The following is a 17,995-nucleotide window of genomic DNA, read 5'->3' on the forward strand; positions in this document are numbered from 1 at the left end:
AAATAATAGTCTTCCCAGTCGTTGAGCCTGGAAACCTCTATGCTTCAATCTACAGACTTTGAGAACACAGCCACTTAGTGAAACATCAAGGGACCCATCTTCAGGACATGGCATGAGGTTGGAATTGGTGCATTCCCTAGGACACAGGCATGAATGTGAGGGTAGGAGAACAGGGACTCTTGGGTTTACTCCATGGCTTTGCCTGTGTGACCTTAACTAAATCTCAACTTCTCTGAGTTTACGAACCTTGGCCTACAAATTGGAGTTATAATCACATCTCTCTTTACAAGTTTTTTAAGGGAATGAATTCCAGTAGTGCATATAGTAGAGTATTTAGGACAGGACTGGAGCAATAGCATAGTGAGTATGGCTCTTGCCTTGCACACAGCCAATTCAGATTTTATCCATATCATCCCATATGCTCCGCCAAGTCTGCCAGGAGAAATTTCTGAGTGCAGAGTCAGGAATAACCCCTGAGCACTGCCAGGTGTGCCACAAAACAACAATAGAAAAATAAATACATAAATAAATAAATAAATAAATAAATAAATAAATAAATAAATAAATAAATAAAAGAAAGTACTTAGGGGCCGGTGCGGTGGCAGTAGAGGTGAGGTGTCTGCCTTGCCAGCGCTAGCCTAGGACGGACCTCGGTTCAATCCCCTGGTGTCCCAAGCCAGGAGCGACTTCTGAGCGCATAGCCAGGAGTAACCCTTGAGCATCACCGGGTATGGCCCAAAAACCAAAAAAAAAAAAAAAAGAAAAGAAAAGAAAGTACTTAGGACAGTGACAGGAACAGTAGCAATGTTTACAGTTATGTTTCTACAGACCAACACAGTCACCGAGGCAACCACTGGGACTGAGTTCAGAGCTCTGGCCTGCCTACCAGGCGGGTGTTTTTCCTTGGCGGTGCCCCACTCCAGCTCTGACCTCTAAGCTTGTGTTCTACCTGTCCGTCAGTCAGCAAACCTCTGTTCTAGGCACTGTCCTTGGCTTGTGCTGTCAGCATCTCTCAAGGCCTTTTAGAGAGGGAAGAAAAAATATGACATTTTGGGGGTGTTTTTTGGGGGGGAGGTCACACCTGGTGGTGCCCAGGGGGGATTACCCCTGGCTCTGCACTCAGAAATTGTTCCTGGCAGGCACAGGGGATCATATGGGATGCCATGAATCGAGCCGGGGTCCATCCTATGTTGACCCTATGCAAGGCAAATGCCTTACTCCTGTGCTATTGCTCCGGCCCCATGAGGGAGAAAAAAGTATGAAAAAAGTATGAAAGCAGCAGGAGAACCAAATTCAAGAGGAAACACCTTTTGTTTGGGGGGGGGCCACACCCGGTGGTACTCAGGGGTTACTCCTGGCTGTCTGCTCAGAAATAGCTCCTGGCAGGCACAGGGGACCATATGGGACACTGGGATTCGAACCAACCACCTTAGGTCCTGGGTCCGTGCCATGCTATCTCTTCGGCCCTAAGAGGGAACACTCCCCAAGAGTTGTGCAGGGACAGCACTGACAAGCCCGGCTGCTGACCACTCTGCTGCCTGAAAGATGGATCAACTTTCAACTGCCATGTTTCCCTCCATGGCCCTCCAGAAGCACCTGTACAAAGTGTCCCTAACATTTTGCTCACTGCCCCATCTTCATAGCACCTGCCCCACCTGATGTTCTGCTTCTTTTCCTTTGTTGTCAGTCTGCTCTGTCTGCATTCAAGCTGCCAGACCTTAGTCAAGCTTGCTCCAGAGTCTGATGAGCCTGGCAGGTAACAGTCTCCACATGATCCAGCAAGAGAACGCAAAAGGCTAGGGCATGGACATACTGTGCATGTGCAAGGTCTGGGCTCCATCCCTGTTACTTTGGAGACTTTTGAGTACTGCTGGGAATGACCCCTTCTTTGCAGGGAGCCGAGGCTAGTCCCTGAGTACTTTGTGACTCCAAACACAAAATAACTTGCACAGGTCCAGAGAACCATTATAGCAGGTAGGGATTTTCTCAATAACCATATACCCCATCTGGTTGCCCAAGCCCTGACAGGAGTAATCCTGGAGCACAGAGCCAGGAGTAAATCCAGAGCACTGCTGGGTGTGGCTCAAAAAGTGAACAAAAACAAATGTCCCAGTAGTATCTATTAAGGGCTGCAGAGTAGTACAGTAGTAGGGTACTTGCCTTGCATGAAGGCAATCTCAGTTAGAACACAGCATCCCTATAGTCTTCTGAGAACTGCTAGGTGATATTCCTGTGTGCAGAACCTCTGAGCATCACCTGGTGTAGCCCAAAAAAAGCAAAACAAACAAACAAAAAAAACCTACAAAGGAATCTTAAATAAAGGGCCTTGATTCAGGAGTCACTCATTGCATGCAACCTACCCCAATTAGACCACCACCACCACCATAACCACTGCCTGAGCAACAGAGCCAGAAATAGCTCCTGAGAACCACTGAGTATGGCCCCTTCCCTAAATAATAACCAATAGTAAAAACATGGAGTAAGGCATTTGCCTTGCATGCAGAGGGATGGTGGTTCGAATCCCAGCATCCCATATTGTCCCCTAAGCCTGCCAGGAACCATTTCTGAGCATAGAGCCAGGAGTAACCCCTGAGTGCTGCTGGGTGTGACCCAAAATCAAAACAAACAAACAAACAAAAATGAAAACAAAAAACAAATTAACAAACATGCAGAAAAAGCATCTTTGGTGACTTGGCTTCCTTCTGCAAATTGTGGGGTGGTAAATGCAGCCACTCTCACTGGCAGGTCTGAAGAGAGAGAACAAGGCACTTTGACTAACAGACAGGAGCAACAGACCCAGTGAGGACCAAAGCCCACATGGCTTTGCAGCCTCTGCTGACAGCCTTGAGGGGTGCCTCCAGCTCTGGAGATAGTGACATAGACTGGACCATCAGAAAGTGGGGGACTGCTTGAGGCAAACAGCCTGTCTAGACCTGAGAGCACTGACTATGGGTCTCCAAGGGGTCTGAGAAGTCAATCAGTCAAATGTAAGGTCCAGGCTTTGGGAAGGACTGGGATGACCCTACAGGTGTTAGATTCTGACCCATCGAACTCTGTGAAACCCCTGCAAAAACAGGGCAGGGCTTGCTTTGCTGTCAGAACCAGCTGGATCAAACAAGAGATTTCAGGGTAACCACTGGATGCAGGGGGGGTTGGGCAGTCAGATGAAGGAAGGGGACTGCAGTCAGGACTGTTCTCTGTAGTACTGTGAAACAATGCCTCCCACCTGACCTGCTACCAAGGCTCTGGATCAAGCCAAGAGGGATATGTGCTCTGGACTAACTTTCCCCAGCCAAGGCTGGGGGAATGCTATGGGCAGGAACAGAAGAGCAGAGGTTAATTTCACAAAGTTGGGGCACTGACCAGGAGGCTCAAATTGGCTGCCTTCCTGAACCAGCATTTGTGGCCTTAGACTGCCTCCTAGCAATCATAAATCCTAGGCAGGGGTGTTCTAACCCAAAATCCAGAGACTATCTTTTTTTTTTTTTTTTTTTTTTTTTTTTTTTTTTTTTTTTTTTTTTTTTTTTTTTTTTGTGGTTTTTGGGTCACACCCGGCAGTGCTCAGAGATTATTCCTGGCTCCAGGCTCAGAAATTGTTCCTGGCAGGCACGGGGGACCATATGGGACGCCGGGATTCGAACCGATGACCTCCTGCATGAAAGGCAAACGCCTTACCTCCATGCTATCTCTCCGGCCCCATAAATCCAGAGACTATCAAGGTGAGTGGAGAGTTAGTACAATGGGGAAGGCACTTGCCTTGCACTTGGGCAACTGGGTTTGATTCTCCATCAGGAGTGATCCCTACCTGAGTAAAAAACCAGGTGTAGGGGCCGGGCGTGGCGCTAAAGGTAAGGTGTCTGCCTTGCCTGCGCTAGCATTGGACGGACCGCGGTTCGATCCCCCGGTGTCCCATATGGTCCCCCAATCCAGGAGCAACTTCTGAGCGCATAGCCAGGAGTAACCCCTGAGCGTTACCGGGTGTGGCCCAAAAACCAAAAAAAAAAAAAAAAAAAAAAAAAAAAAAAAACCAGGTGTAAACCAAAATTCAAAGCAAACAAAACCAGCCCACAGACAAACAAGATCTAGGATTTTCCTGTTCCTGTTCAGCAAAATCTTTTTTTTTTTTTTTTTTTTTTTTTGCTTTTAGGTCATACCTGGCAGCATTCAGGGGTTACTCCTGGTTCTACATTCAGAAATCGCTCCTGACAGGCTCAGGGGACTATATGGGATGCTGGGATTCAAACCACCGTCCTTCTGCATGCAAGGCAAACACCCTACCTCATGCTATCTCTCCAGCCTCTGTTCAGCAAACTCTTATTCAGGAGTGAAATTCAAGACCAAGCCGAATCCATTGCTCCTCCATCACCCTCATGTATATGTTTGCTTCTGGAACTCTCCCCCGACTAGACTGAAAGGATCTCAACTACCAGGATTTTGGCTTATTTATGTCGGTCCCCATTCCCCAGGCTAAATAAATGATGACTGCCCAGAAAACCCCGTAGAGCCAGAACAATTGTGTTTGCTGATCCTCCGAATCTAAGTACAGTTCCCCCTCCACATACACCCAAGTGTTTGGAGTCCTGTCCCAATCAGGCTAGATCTGCTCCAAGTTATCTTTTGGGCACAGTGTGTGGGGTGGACAGGTTGGGGATGCTACCAAGAGAATATTTTATATAATCTGGAGAGATTGCTTGAAGCAGACCCTCCTTTATCCCTAACCCCAAAACCACTCAGAAGGTTCCCCAGCACAGTCCTGGACAGGTGCACTCAGCTTTCCAGACAGGCCAGAACCTCTCCTCCTTTAGGTGAAAGCCCCTAGAATGGGGCTGGGCAAAAGCCCATTCCCTCATGAAGATAAGGGGCAGAGTGGTGGTGCAAGCGGTAGGGTGTTTGCCTTGCACATGGCTAACCTGGGACGAACCACAGGTCCCTACAGCAGCCCATAAGGTCCCCCAAGCCAGGAGCAATTTCTTGAATGCATAGCCAGGAGCATCACCGGGTGTGGCCAAAAAAATTAATAAATAAAACACTGATGAAGATGAGTGAATTCCCTTCTGGCACTATGTGCCCCAGGACAGAGCCAAGGTTTCTTATTCCTACAGTTTCTTCCCAGGAAACAGGACACAGGACATACCATAAACCTAAGCTCCCCCCACCCCCTTAGTCACTTGCCCCTACAGCTCAAATAAAATCTGCTTTACCAATGCCTCTGCCTGTGCATTCAGCTTGCGCCCCCTTCTATCTTCACTGTCCCCCGACCCCCACCCCACACATAACTATCTGTTCTTTTTACTTGGCTTGGCTTGGTTTGGGGCGACACTGGCCTATGCTCAGGGATTCCTCCTGGCTCTACACTCAGGAATCACTCCTGGTGGATTTGGGGGACTATGTGGGATGCTGGAGATTGAACCAGGATTGACAATGAGCAAGGCAAACACTCTCCAGTCCTTCGGTGAGCATCCACACGCTTACCAAGCTACAAGCATAGAAGCATACAAGCATAGAAATTTCCACTTTTCAATAATCTCTTGTAGCATTTGCTCCCTTGCATAAGGTTTTGAAGGAGGCATGATTTTTTTCCCTCCTTGACAGAAATGAAATTCAAGATACAGAAATTCTTCTCTGGGCCAGAGACATAGCACAGTGGTAGGGCATTTGCCTTGCAAGCGGCTGACCCGGGACCAACATTGGTTCGAATCCTGGCATCCCATATGGTTTCCCCCCACCCCCACCGTGCCTGACAGGAGCGATTTCTGAGCACAGAGCCAGGAGTAACCCCTGAGCACCGCCGGGTGTGGTTCGCCCCCACAAAACAAACAGAAATTCTTCTCTGGGATAGAAGAAAACATTACCCCTTTTTTTGGGGGGGTCACACCAGCAGTGCTCAGGAGTTACTCCTGGCTCTGCACTCAAAGATTGCTCCTGGCAGGCACGGGGGACCATATGGAATGCCAGGATTCAAATCACCATCTGTTTTGGGTCGGCTGCATGCAAAGCAAATGCCCTACCACTGTGCTATCTTTCCAATCCCCAAATAGTACCTCTTTAAGTCCAATCCCAAAGTAAACTCTTTCCAAATTTCCAACCCCCCCACCAGCCTTTGCTGGAAATCTCTCTTACAGAAAAGGAAACATCCATTCTTTTTTGTTTGTTTTTTTGTTTTTTTGGGGGGGGTCACACCCAGAGACACTCAGGGGTTACTCCTGGCTCTGTGCTCAGAAATTACTCCTGGTAGACTCAGGGGACCATATGGGATGCTGGGATTTGAACCACCGACCTTTTGCATGCAAGGCAAAAGCCTTACCTCTATGCTATCTCTTCGGCCCCGGAAACATACACTCTTAACCTCAGCCCCGCTCAAAACAATATCCCCATTCCTCCACCCACCCACCCCCAAAATAAAAAACCAATAAGAAAGGGAAAAGGTTAGAGCCATGACTCAATGCCTGGCTGGCAGGAAACTTAGTACAATCAGGTGTACAACCCCAGTCAGGGTCACAACTACAAAGGGAGGGGATGGAGGAAAAATCATTCTAATAAAATTTAAGGGTCAGAGCCATAGAACAACAGGTAGGGCGCTTGCTTTACACACGGCCAACCCAGATTCGATTCCCAGCACCGCATATGGTCCCCTGAGCACCGACAAGTATAATTCCTGAGTGGAGAGTCAGAACTAACTCCTGAGTATCACTAGGTGTGGCCCCAAAACAAAACAAAATGATCAACAAATAAAAGAAAGCGAAAGACCCAAAGCTCAAACTCCTCTCTCAGCCCATGTCCTCATCTTTTCCTTACAGGCTTTTAACCAGAGCGGCTGTCAGCTTCAGAATTTTTCCCTCCCCAAGGAGACCCTGGCTCAAATCCACTGCCTATGCCTGCAGGTCAAAGAGACAGAATGCGTTCACATCAAGTCATGGTGGGGATCGTGAGCTTGCTGCCCAAAGCTTGGTGCAAAATACATTCCACTTCCTCGTAGGATCCTGGTTCTCCCCCTCCTCTCGGTCTCCTTCTGCCTCTGTAATAAGCAGGCATTGGAGTCGGTGTTGAGGTGGATATGACATTAGGCCCAGAGAGCAGTCCCTGCAGTGCCATGCAGTGCCCAAAGTCCTGTAGAGCTGCTCAAAGATCCCAAGAAGCTTCAAAGTTCTGGGTTCAAGTGTAGGCACTCCAGCCAGGCTAGTGGTCGTCGCAGCAACTCTGTCCTTAACAACAATGCCAGTGATGCTAATGACAGAAAAGGGAAGGAGACAAGGGACAACAATTCAGAAACTCTGGACTCCAGGGCTCTCCTGCGGATGAATGTGCTCTCACTACTGTTACTGCTTTTGTGTGTTCAGGGGCCCTACCCAGAGGTGGTCAGGGCTGATCCTGGCAGGGTTCTGAGGACCAGGTGGATTGCTGAGGACTGAATTTGGTTGTCTGCATGCATTGCAAACCTCTCTCTTGGGAACTATTTCTCCAGTCCCCGTGTCTCATGGTTTTACATGACTGTTCTAGGATTTAGAGGTCTTGGAAGTATCCTACACACAAGGTCTCACAACACTCCCCTGACTTTTCCTACCCTAGAATGTGAACATTTCTTCAGAAAAAAACTAACCTCCCTCTGGTTTATGAGCCAAAGGAATGAAGAGCTTTACATGTGGGGGCCGAAGGGATAGCACATTAGTAAGGCGTTTGCCTTGCATGCAGCTGATTCAGGACAGATGGTGTTTAGAATCCTGGCATCCAATATGGTACCCCAGGCCTGCCAGGAGCAAGTAAACCCTGAGTGCCGCCCGATGTGACCCGAAAACCAAAAAAAAAGGGGGGGGGGGGCTTCACATGTGCCACTCCAGACACACCACAGAAGATTGTTCCCTTAATCCATGGCTGGGATTAAAGTTCAGGGGTAGAGCATAGGCCTTGCAGCTATGAAACCCTGAGTTGGATCCCCAGCACCACTCACACACAAGTGTTGCTCCCTGAGTTAAGAAGAATGGCTGCTGGGCAGGGTGGGGAAGGAAAGGAAGAGGTGAGTGAGAAAGTGGGCTGGAGGCCAGGCAAAATTGAAAGGTGCCAGCTGAGATCCAGGAGAGAGAACACAGAGTTGGTCCTCAGGCCTCCCTCAGGGAAAGGAAGGGAAGGACCAACCAGAATGTCCCTTTCCACTTACTTGCTGGTGACCTGGTAGAAATAACCCCCAATCCATATCCAATCCTACCTGGCTTTCTGGACTCATTTTCTTCTTGTAAACCCAGTATCTGACAGTGCCTCCCAGCTGGAATTTTCTAGAATGTTTGGCTCAGGCATTTTCTCTCCCTATTAGGCCCAAGGGGGCCTGGTCTTGTTGCCTGGTGGTCATCTGTGGCCTGTCTTCTCCCCTCTCCCACCACTGCCCCCTACCCCCCCTCCTTCTCCGGTTTATTTTTAACCAGAGTTTACAAGCAAAGCAGGATCTGGAAAAGCCAGTCTGCAGAAGCCCAACATGCTTGCTCTCTCTCCCACAGCGGGCCTGGCCTGGCAGGTACGGCGTGAAGGGTGGCAGTCTGGGGCCAAGGCAACCCAGTTGTCCTTGGCCAGCTGAAGGGGCTGGAAGGGGGCCCGGGCTGGCTCTGGCTGCCTGATGCGGAGGACAGGGTGCACCCACGGCAGGGATGGAAGTGGAACATTCTGGGTTCTCTGACGTCACCTCCCCGGCCGAGGCTCATTGGTCCAGGGTTTCCCTCTGCCCTGGGGAAATCTCTGGGCAGAGTGGCCCAATGCCCTGTATTGCAGGCCAGGCCCTGTCGTGCTCTGGCACAGAGGAGAGGGCAGGCGAGGCCAGGTTACCCAACAGAGGGAGGGAGCTGCGTTGAGGACACTGGCAGTGAAAGGGCATCTGCAGAGTGTTGTGTTTTGTTTTGTTTGTCTTTAGTATTTCAGAAATAGCCAGGAAACAGCCATCACAGGAAGAACAAGAACTTTAGCTCCTCACACTGGCTCTAAGGTTTCAGGAGGCTTTTATTTTGATTTGTTTCTGGGTGAAGAGGCAAGGAAGTTCCCCTTCACCCCTTAACCCTCAGGGCTGCTAAAGGCTTCCATCCAGCTGGGGGGTGGGGGAACACTAGGGTGTTGGCGAGAACTGAATGCATGAAGAGCTGGTCTTGATCAGTACATGTGTGGAGAGAAGTTTGCCTTTGGGCCCAGAGAACTCAGGCAGCAAAGCTGTGGGGATGTGTCCCCAGAACCAGAACAAAAATGCCTCTAGATGCCCACTGCTGACAACACTGGAAGCTATTCCCTCTGAGCGTTGGAGAAGGAGGTTCTGACCCATGTCCTCAGAGCTGGTGGCCCCCCTGAGAAGGTCCTGACAGACAGTCTGTTTCTTAGAGGTGACTGTAGGATGGCGCTCAGCCCTCTGAATGTTCCGCAGTGCTGGGCAGGTTCTCAAGGCTTCTTCACACAGGAGTCCTCAAGGGGCTGCCCTCTAGTCAACATTCAAAATCGCTTCTTTGTTCCAGCACTTTCCATGCATTACCTTATTTAACTCTGTCCCTTGGATGTGGTCCCCATTCTACAAAGGATCGAACAAGCTCAGGGAGGCCCAGTAGCTGTTGAAAGATACACAGCTGGCCAGTGCCAGGGTTCGGTTTGAAGCACAAGGCCCACACCTGCTCCAGGCACCTAAAAGGACAAAGCCACTGTGGCTTTCCACAACTCCCTCGAGCTCCATCATGCACTTTCCAACTTCCACAGGGCCAGCCACAGATGTGAGTCCTCCCACATCCATTATGGACAGGGAGACTGACTAGCAGCCCAGGCCCTGGAACTAGAACAGGTGACATGCTGAGAAGGGCCTGTGGCAAATTGAAAATGTAGGGTCCTTTGTTTCAAAGTATTAAGACTGTCGAGATAGCAACAGCAAATCATCAAACTGTTTCTTTCTTTCCAACATGGAGCTCCATGTCCATAAAGTCTTTCTCAGAACCACCAATAAACTCCAACTTTGGAAAATCTCAGAGCCAAACCTGAAGTGAGCTGAATTTTAGGCATAGAAACAAATCATCCAACAGCTTGAAGGAACCACCTCCAACACCTTCACCTTCCCAGGTATACAGGACCTTCCAGGGCACCTCTGCTTGTCACCAGGGAGTTGCCTGGCTGTTTTAGACAAGATGAGGCAAGGACATCTTGGACCCTAAGGACAGCTGATGTGTGGGTTGGGAGCATAGCCCCACTTTGCCTTTATTTATTTATTTATTTATTTATTTATTTATTTATTTATTTATTTATTTATTTATTTATTTTGGTTTTCGGTTTTTGGGTCACATCCAGCAGTGCTCAGGGGTTACTCCTGGCTCTATGCTCAGAAATCACTCCTGGCAGGCTCGGGGGACCATATGGGATGCCGGGATTCGAACCACTGATGTTAGGCATGCAAGGCTAATGCCTTACCTTCATGCTATTTCTCCGGTCCCCACTTTGCTTTTTTTGAGTAATGAATCCATTCACCTTCTTTCCTACCTGTTCCTTAATCTCTGCTGAAGACATGCTCTTTCTTCATCAGACCAACATTTTTGTTTATCTGTCTTTTGGGAGGCCACACACAGCTCTACTCCGGGCTTACTCCTGGCTCTCACTCCAGCTCAAGGATCACTTCTAGCAGGCTCAGGGAACTATAGATGGTGCTAAGGATTGAACCCAGATAAACCACATGCAAGGCAAGTGTACTTCTGTACTATGTCTTCGGCCCGAAACGTTCAGTATTCAGGCCAATATTTACTATCCAGACATTCTTCTGGGGCTTCAGGAACCTCCGAATAATTCATTCCAGGACAGAGTCCTGTCCCAGCTCTATCCATATCTGCAAGAATGAGAAAAGTTGGTTCTGCAGACATATCACATGGCACTGGGCATGCCTGCTTTCCTCGAACCCTCACCATTGCCTGCATGAGGCCACCACTGCTTCCAAAGGCTTCAAGGGAAACTGAGGAAGAAGCTACCATAACTACTGAGAAAAGAGAGTACAGTTGTTTTTTTTTTCTTTTTTTTTTTTTTTGGTTTTTGGGCCACACCCGGTAACGCTCAGGGGTTACTCCTGGCTATGTGCTCAGAAGTTGCTCCTGGCTTGGGGGACCATATGGGACACCGGGGGATCGAACCGCGGTCCGTCCAAGGCTAGCGCAGGCAAGGCAGGCACCTTACCTTTAGTGCCACCGCCCGGCCCAGTTGTTTTTTTTTTTTTTCAACTTGAGCACAGATTCAGAAGCTTGCTACAGCAGTGGGCTCCGCCCCAAAAGAAGGCCCACAAATAAACGCTCGCCCAGATAGGCCCTCTGTGCCATCAGGCTCTCTTTTTCCTTTCAGAGATTAGGCTCTGAGACAAGTGGGCCATCCTTGATCCTCAAGTTTTGTTGCTATCTCCTCCCCTCACAGCGTCCTGAATTCAGACCTTCCACTCAGCATAAAAGCTTCAGGCCACAGTCAGTTCTCCCTCACTTCCTACTGAAGAGGCCCCTTGTAGAATCTGGGTGCTGTTCTAGACTGGCCCTGTGCCACTGTACCCAGGTAGGCTTGCTGCACTTCCTGTCTACCCCAGAGGTAAAGGCATACAGCACCCCACGTTCTTCTTATTCTGCCCCATCCCCTCAGGGGCCATTTCTAAACTCCCACCCACGAAGTCACCTGCCCAGACCTGTGAGAAGCCCTGGGCTGCCTGTCTACCTCATCACAGAGCAAGGCCTCCACCTTGGCCCAGAGCCCCTCATGTCATTGTCCCACACTGACAGGGCCTCATCCCGTGGCCCTGCTGTGTGCCTGAGGCACCCAGATGAGGGCTGGCCTGTCTCCCCCTCTCTTCAGCCCATCTTATTATGCATCTGAGCCAAGCCTGGGCTACTTGCTCTCAAGCATGCTCACAATTACTGAGCCCCCACACCTCCTCTCTGTCAGCTCCATCGCCTCTGGCCAGGACCACTGCCATCGCCTCCTCACTGCTGCTTACCCAACCTGGCCTTCTCCCCACTAATCTCCTCTCAGAGCTCTTGCCAGAAAAATCTTTGCAAATGGCAAATTGGAGCGTGTCCTCTGCTCGCCTCAACCTTTGTGGTCTTCCATCACTCACTTCATGCCCTCAGCTCTGTGGCAACAATGGACACGAGCCCATCAAGCTAACAAATGCCTCAGCTTTCTTGGGAATGGGTGTGGGTCTGTCTGCTCTATAATTCCATTTCTCCTCTTCCCACACCTCTAGGAGGGCTGCCCTCAGATGAGCCTTGGTGCTCCTGAGACCCTCCAAGCTCTGCTGCCTTTCTTTTTTTTTTTTTTTTTTTTTGGTTTTTGGGCCACACCCGGCAGTGCTCAGGGGTTACTCCTGGCTGTCTGCTCAGAAATAGCTCCTGGCAGGCACAGGGGACCATATGGGACACCGGGATTCGAACCAACCACCTTTGGTGCTGGATCGGCTGATTGCAAGGCAAACGCTGCTGTGCTATCTCTCCAGGCCCGCTCTGCTGCCTTTCTCTTGGCCCTCTTGGCTCCAGCACTGTGAGGGGGTAAGAAACAGTGCCTGCCTGCGTGAGGCCGTCACTGTCTCCTTAGGCTTCAAGGGAAACTGAGGTAGAAGCTACCATAACTACTGAGAAAAGAGAGTACAGTTTTTTGGTTTGGTACAGTTTTTTTTTTTTTTTTTTTGCTACATACAGTAGTATGTAGCAGTGTCCCTCAGTTCCATAAAGCAGTGCTGATGGCAAAGACTCAGCACTGAGGAGTCATTTCACTTCTCTCAGTGACTTCAGTCAGGAAAAGTCTCCACAACACAGGACACCTGGCTACCCCTGAGAGACAGAGAGATAAAAAGAGAGCCAAGAACCAAACAGCAGCCAGTCACTGTCTATTGGCAGACTACAAGTGTGCACCAAAGCTAAGCCCTGCATAAGCTTGTTTGAAGAGCAAGAGGGAGAGAGGACAAGGACAACCGTGGCTAGAGAAAGACACTGGAGGAGGCCAGCGCTGCCACCCTGCCCCAGCCCTGGCCCTGAGAGGGAGCTGTGGACAGGTGAGCCAGCAGATGAAGGATAAGGAGGCCAGGGGCTCTGACTCAGCTGGTTCCCAGGAGACAGATGTGACAAGGCTAGGCAGGATTCGAAAAAGGAGGGCAGGAGACAGAGAAGCATCATGCCCAGAGACAATGGGTGCAGCGGTGAGAGACCCTGTGCCTCTGAGGGGGGCCAAGCCTGTGCTGAAGAACTGCTGTAGAGTTGACTGCCTGTCTTCTGGTTGGCACCTCGCAACAGAGTTACTCACACACACCAAGGTGGCCTGGAGGCCCTTCTGAGGCAGGGCTGGTTAGAGGGTGCTGGGTTGGGCTTGTTTAGGCCAGCAATGCTTCCTCTGGCTATCCCCAGCTGTCCCCTCTTTGTCCTGCCCTATAAACCCCATCTTTTTTTTTTGTTTTGTTTTTTGGGCCACACCCGGCTATGCTCAGGGGTTACTCCTGGCTATCTGCTCAGAAATCACTCCTGGCAGCCACAGGGGACCATATGGGATGCCGGGATTCGAACCAACCACCTTAGGTCCTGGATCGGCTGCTTGCAAGGCAAATGCCACTGTGCTATCTCTCTGGCCCCTATAAACCCCATCTTATCTCTCACTCTCTCTCATACTCTCCCTCCCCTCAAACCACCTTTATTTCAGAAGATCCTCCTTACAAGACCCCAGTCCACCTGAATGCCCACTAAAGTGGGTACAGCTGGCCACCCCGAGTTAGGAATTAGTTGGGGGGCTAGTCCTTGTCTGACAGAGCAATAGAGTGTGGCTGCTGACAGCGCCTCGGATGACTGACAGGGGACAAGGGGAGGCTGTAGGCGGTGGTCACATGACTGTCTGGGCCGAGACCCAGGGCAGCAGAGTAAATTCCCTTCGTTCACGTGGTCCGGCATTCCAGAGCTGCCTCTCTTCCACGGCTGGCTGCCAGCACCACTGCCCCCCAAACCCTGTGCCCCCAGAGCTTTCAGTATTTCCAGTGCCCCAAAACAAATCTCTCAGCAGCAGTCTGAGGGGACTTGCTAAGTATCGTGGCCCCTGAATCCAGTGTTCTCACTGTTGCAGCTAACACCTAGGAAGGCAAAAACATGTAGGGGGAGGCAGGGAAAAGATATGACCAGCTTCCCTGTGTGAGGGTGAACTAGGTAGACACAGTTATCACCGGCTTGTCTGGGAAATGGGGTCGTCAGCATACCCTGTAAATGTGTATTTCCTAGGACATGGCTGGCAGTGCCAGCCTCTGAGTTCAGCCAGAATAAAAAAGAAGTTAATGCCTGGGCTGCTGGCTGGGACTGGTCCACAGGCCCCATTCAATAAAGTGGCTTTGCCCTTGTGCTGGGCTTTCAGTATTTGGAAACTGTCACCCCAGGAGTTATTGTTAGACCACCAAGTCGTCAGGTGATGGGGAGAGGGTTCTCTCTCTCTCCCTCCCTCTCTCTCTCTCTCTCTCTCTCTCTCTCTCTCTCTCTCTCTCTCTCTCTCTCTCTCTCTCCCCCCTTCCCCCCCCAGTCCAGGATGCCCTTCAGAACAATGGCTTCTCCCTGGCTATGTGGGCACACACACACACACACACACACACACACACACACACACACACACACACACACACACCTGGCTATGTGGCACAGTCACCACCAACGGGGAACCCAAGAGTGTTTCTGATCTTCCTTCTGTTTTTGGACTTGTCCTAAGATCTCCCCCCATGAGGTCTCTCCCTTATATATTGAAAGTTCTTTGTTATCGAATAATGCTGAAAATACACCCAAGATAACTCAGTGGGTAATAGAGACCAGAAACTGGGACAAAAAGATTTCACCTAGGCTAAGCCTCCCCCTTCTGTTTTTAAAATGACAGCACTCAGGCCAAAAGGAGTATAAAGGTTAAGGCGCTTTCTGGCAATGTAGCCACCCTGGGCTCATCCCAAGCACCATGTGGTTCCCTAAGCACAGAGCCAAGAGCACTTGGGCATTTCCCAATCTCAGAAATGTCTTTTCTCCTGAGGCTTCTGATGGTCTTCCTGCAAGGACAACCTTGCTGGCTGGCACTGGCCCAAATCATAATGAGATTCTGGGTTCTAGGGGCAGGTTGAGTGACATCACTCAAGCTGGGAGCCATAGTTTCGTGGACCTTGAGGTCACAAGTCTGAGGCCCTTTGCATGGGGCTATACGGGTGTCCTGAGAAGACACCAGGCTTCAGGCAACCCTGCATTTGCATCCTAGTGGGTCTGGATGGTCTTAGGGTATTCAACATCAAAGAACTCAGTGGACACATCTGTAAATTGGAGTCATGCCAGCACTTGCTGCTATAATCTACCAGTCATGATGCCAAAAAGCACCTGACATGTGTGACCTCAGAAAGGTTTAGAGGGCATTTTACTAGGTGTCCTTAATAGTCATTCCAGCTCCAATTCCCTTTTTCCCTTGTTGGGGTCAGAGCTACTTCTGGCTCTTCACTCTGGGATCACTCTGGCAGTACTCCAGGGGCTATACGCAATGTCAAGAATTGAACCTGGATTAGCAGTATGCAAGGCAAGCGCCCTCCCTCTGTTATCTTTCTGGCTCCCTAATTTTCTTTTTGTTTTTGGGCCATACTCGATAATGCTCAGGAATAATTCCTGGCTCTGGATTCAGGAATCACCCCTGGTGGTGCTTGAGGGACCACACAGGACGGCAGAAATCAAACTCTGCCACATGCAAGGAAAATGCCCCTACCCTATCCACTGCGTTAGTGCTTTGGCCAGGTCTCTTAATTTTCTTAATTTGCTAAAGTACACTAACAACTGTGAATTTCAGTGTGCTCTTTGCACGAATAGCTAGGGAAGAGAGATGCATTGAGAAAATGTGGCCTGGGACCTTACATTTGCTAGCACTGGCATGCACATCCATGGCTTGAGCAGCTTCATAAATGAACTAAGAATGGGATGCGGTTGGATCTACCTTTGGAGAGCAAGGTGGAAAATGGCCTCATCAGCCTATTTTCTCAAAGCCGGGGAATTAACTCCTCCTTGTCCTATCCCCACACTCACTGAAAGAAACACCAAGCTTAGATTAGTTGTACAAACAATGCATATAAATGAATACAATATAGATTTCTAACTGTTGGCCTCTTGACTTTGAGGGGGAAGGGAGAGAGAAAGATGAGAAGTAGAGAAGATGCCCCCCCCCCCCCCATCCCGTGAACATGATGCAAGCTCGGCCCCTTCAGACTCCTGAATGGATGAAAGGGTCGGAATCGCTAAAATCCACAAAGACCCTCCTGTGCAAGAGGAAATGTACAATGTGGAAAGCTTCAGGGAAGGGGGAATCTAGCTGAGGGATCAAAGCAAGGCTACTTAAGGCTCCCAGACTAGCAGCTCAACGGGTCAGAGCAGAGAAAGGTCACATGGTTCCAAAAGGAGAGAAGGGAGAGCTGCCACTGAACAATCAGCCACTGGCTACGGTAAACTTTAATTAACTGCACCATTATAATTCACTTCCAGCCCGAGTTCCACCTAGCCACACTCTCCCTCCCACTCCCTCCCTACTCTCTCCCCCTGGTCTCTTTCAGGCAGATTTCGTTCCTGAAACCCAACTGTCCTCCTTTGCTGGATGCCTCATTATTATAGCGACTTGCTTCTTCTGCTAATAATGCACCTAGCAACAAAAGGGGGGAGAAAACGACACTGTTCTCAGCTCTGTGCATTATGTCAGGGGTCTGTCTGTCTTCCAACCCTCTATCCTAAAAGCTCCCGAGTGTAATACCACAGCACTGAAGATGCAGGTGCAGGCCGGCAAGAGTGACTGTGTTGAGACAGGTAATGGGGCTGATTCTTGCTGGAAGCCTCGAACTGGACTCACAGGGTGCACACCTGGATAGCTACCTGCCCGCCCCCCCCCCCCACTAAGTTCTCATGCACCGATCCATGCAATCCATGCTGGCTGGGGTAGCTAGCTTCTGCTCCTCCTTCATGCATTGGTGGTAAATTGTGTCCCTGACACTCCATCTCTGTATCCTCAGGCTGCTGAGCTTTACTCATTTAAGAGTGTTGAGCCGGGGGTGGGGGTTGGGAGCACCTTAGAAGATCTTCCAGGCGAAACATGCTTGGTTTTTATTAATGAGCTTATGAGAAAAGCCAACCCAGACCTTTAAGTGAAATGTGTGATTGGTAGCCAAGCGAGGAAGGGTTTTAGAATTAACTCTTCCTACAGTCTGCTATGCATTATCACCCCCAAGTTAATTACCCCTGAGGATGAAAATAGGTTCCATGACTCATAAGCACCAATACAACACTTGGCAGCAGATGAAAACACAAGGACACATTTGCAGGAAGCTGACATGCATATCTATTTATATGTGGGGAGATTCTTAAAGAGGTGAGACAGGCACTTCCCAGGTACCAGAATAAAGAGGCTGCGGCAGATCCATCAATTGCAATTTATCCGCACCCCGAAATACACACGCACTCGCGCGCGCGCACACACACACACACACACATACACACAGAGTCATGATTTCCACTATTCAGCGATGGTGGTTGTAAAGCAGAACAGAAACTAGAAGGGTGTTATTAACAGCAAGTTCCAACACCAACCCAGTCTCACACTGGCTCTGGAGTAACTGGTGATTGGCTTTCCCCCTAAATTCTGTTCTCTCCCCCCATCCCCTATTCTGACTTTCTTGGGCCTGCTGGGGTTGGGTTGGAGGATCATGGGAGGGAACCATGAGGTCCCTTCCCACCTCTGCTGGGAACCTTCCTGGAACAGGAACCTTGGCCCCTAGGTGCAACCAGGAAGGAATTGTAGAAAGGATTGCAGTCTTTGTTTTGCTCCCCCTCTGGTTTTCTCCACCTTTTAACCCTACTCTGAGGAAAGTAGAGGATTTGAGCCAGGCTTGTCAGTTTGCCCCTAGGCCTGGAGGGCACCAGAGCAATCTCAGTTCAGGGATTTTGTCCCCATCCCCACCACTTCCCTCATATACCCCTTATAAAAGTTGACTAGGGGAGTAAAAGCATTA

This window comes from Suncus etruscus, chromosome 3, assembly GCF_024139225.1.
Source record: "Suncus etruscus isolate mSunEtr1 chromosome 3, mSunEtr1.pri.cur, whole genome shotgun sequence".
In the NCBI taxonomy this organism is placed as follows: Eukaryota; Metazoa; Chordata; class Mammalia; order Eulipotyphla; family Soricidae; genus Suncus; species Suncus etruscus.